General features: G+C 41.8%; 1 protein-coding gene across 3 annotated transcripts in view; it reads right to left on the bottom strand.

The window, feature by feature from the left end:
- Nucleotides 1-2500, bottom strand: part of mark3b (MAP/microtubule affinity-regulating kinase 3b) — a 131407-nt gene that overhangs the window by 44317 nt on the left and 84590 nt on the right. The window lies entirely within an intron of this gene.

Genomic DNA, 2500 nt, shown 5'->3' with positions numbered 1-2500 from the left:
TCATACACAGGTGCAACTCAATGTGCTTCACAAAGTTAACAAATGTAAATGAAAGGAAACAGGGAAGAAAGAAGGAAATTAATTAGAGTCAAAAAACATTTAAAACATTAAGATAAAACATAAGGTAAAAATAATAATAAAATAAAATAAAACAAATTAAATAAACATAAAAATAAAAAAAAATAAAAAAAGAATGATATGTAATTGAAGCTAGGGGAAAGCATCTGAGAACAGCTTTGTCTTGAGTCTAGATTTAAAGCTATCAATAGTGGGTGCATTTTTTATGTTTTTCTACATCTGGAAACTGGTTCAAAAGCTTTGAAGCATAGAAGCTAAAGGCTGCCTCTCCACACTTTGTTTTGACTTTTGGAATCACCAGCAAAAATATCAAAAATAATTGATTGATGTATGAAGGCATGTCTGTCTGATGACGGTGAATGGAAGGGGACAGAGGCAGAGGCAGGAGGGAGAGGAGAGGTTAGTTAGAGTCATTTCCTGCACAGCTTTTAGTTATCTTCCACAACCGCATTCTCCCTTTTTGTTGGTACGTGTCTGATGTAGTCAGCCGATTTAGGGGTGTGTTCAAAATACCGGTATCGGGATACGGTATCACAGGCCTCTTCACGATACACTTATCGTTGAAAATGTCTGTATCGGGATGCGTATCGCTGGGCTCTTCAATACTGAGGCATCAGTATTTATATTAAATGTGCAACAAGCAATTAGTTCATCAAGTGGCTGCAACAGAATCTGGCAATTGCTTCTTACTATGCAATATTCCAACGGCTTTGTGAAGGCCATGTTTTGCATACAAAAAAGAAACCTTTGATCATACAAATGTCTGTTTTCTAAAAAATGTAAAAAAAAGAATAAAAACGTTTTGAAAAGTCAAAAATATCGGGATATTATGTCGCTGTGAAGACCATGTATCGGGATGCAATACGTATCTTATCGTAACCCCTGTTCGGGATGTGTATCTTATCGTGACCCCTGTATCGGGATGTGTATCGTATCGTGACCCCTGTATCGGGATGTGTATCGTATCGTGACCCCTGTATCGGGATGTGTATCGTATCGTGACCCCTGTATCGGGATGTGTATTGTATCGTGACCCCTGTATGTATAGGGATGTGTATTGTATCGTGAGATGGTTGCCAATAGCCACCCCTATGTAGGGCAGTAACTTACTTTTCAACCACTGTGCTGGGGAACACTAGGGTGCCGTTGAGAGATCATCTGGTGTACCGTGGAAAATTATAAAATGACTGTACATTGTTAATATAGACCAGTGGTTTTCAAAGTGGGGGCCGGGGAAACATCTGTGCACACACACAAAAAAAAATTGATGCAAGGTGCGCAATTTTCTGTTGAAAACAAAAAAAGGCCCTTGACGATTAGGAGCTGTGCCTGCGATGTGGCTTTGAAGGCTAACTAACTGGGCTTGATTACGGCAGCTAATGATGACTGAAAGCACTTCGGACAGAGCTTGTCCAAATATTAATGCAGCCCAGAGCACTTTCTGCACTTCTGAGCGATGACCACGTTCCGGCGTGTGACACAGTCTTCAGTCTCATTCAGACATGGCACAGTACACGCACGCACGCACGCACGCACAAACGCACACACTCACACTGCCCTCTATGTTTAAGCTTATTCTTGTTACCAGAGAGGTCAATCAGTGAACAGAAGAGGGGCGAGGGAGGGGAAACACACGCACATTTCAACCTTCAACAGATTGAGCTCAGTCCTCCCATCAGTGATCGTATTTCGATTCGGTCAAACTAGTGTTTGGTAAGGCCAGACCAATTCTGAGGTCAGAAATCCACAATTGCTGTAAGTGGATGGGCCGAACCTGACCAACGCACATCAGAGCTGGGCTTCCCTATGAGTGTGTGTGTGTGTGGTGTGTGTGTGTGTGTGTGTGTGTGTGTGTGTGTGTGTGTGTGTGTGTGTGTGTGTGTGTGTGTGTGTGTGTGTGTGTGTGTGTGTTTGCATGCATGTGTGTGTGTGCGCGTGTGCGCATACGTGTCGGAAAGGAAAAAGTTGTGAGGGTGTGCCCAAACTGCAGTGAGCTGACAAAATATTGTGAAAAGGGCACAGCATTTAAGAATACATCCATCAAAACGGGTCACCCTCAGTTATTAATCTTTAACAACCAATACCCTTATAATATTGACTATATAAATCACATGTATTATGTTTTACAGTTTTACTGATAATATTGACCATAAATGACCATGTACAATGAATGCATAGACAAAGGAGTGTGTGTGATGGCCAAAAAATACACCAATACGCCATCACTTTCAGGGCAAGTCAACTGGTTTGTTTTCTTTTCCAGTGCCCTAGGTTAGCAGAGGGAGTGCGAGTGTGTGTACTGTATATGTTTGTGCACTTGGGATTTTATGAATTTTATGTCTTAGAGAGGCAGTCCAAGGGTGACTTGTTGGCCAAAAACCTTTTGACCGTCTAGTGTGTGCATATCGTGTGTGTGTGTGTG

Source organism: Engraulis encrasicolus, chromosome 18 (genome assembly GCF_034702125.1).
Source record: "Engraulis encrasicolus isolate BLACKSEA-1 chromosome 18, IST_EnEncr_1.0, whole genome shotgun sequence".
In the NCBI taxonomy this organism is placed as follows: Eukaryota; Metazoa; Chordata; class Actinopteri; order Clupeiformes; family Engraulidae; genus Engraulis; species Engraulis encrasicolus.
This window is presented reverse-complemented; position numbering and strand designations above follow the sequence as displayed.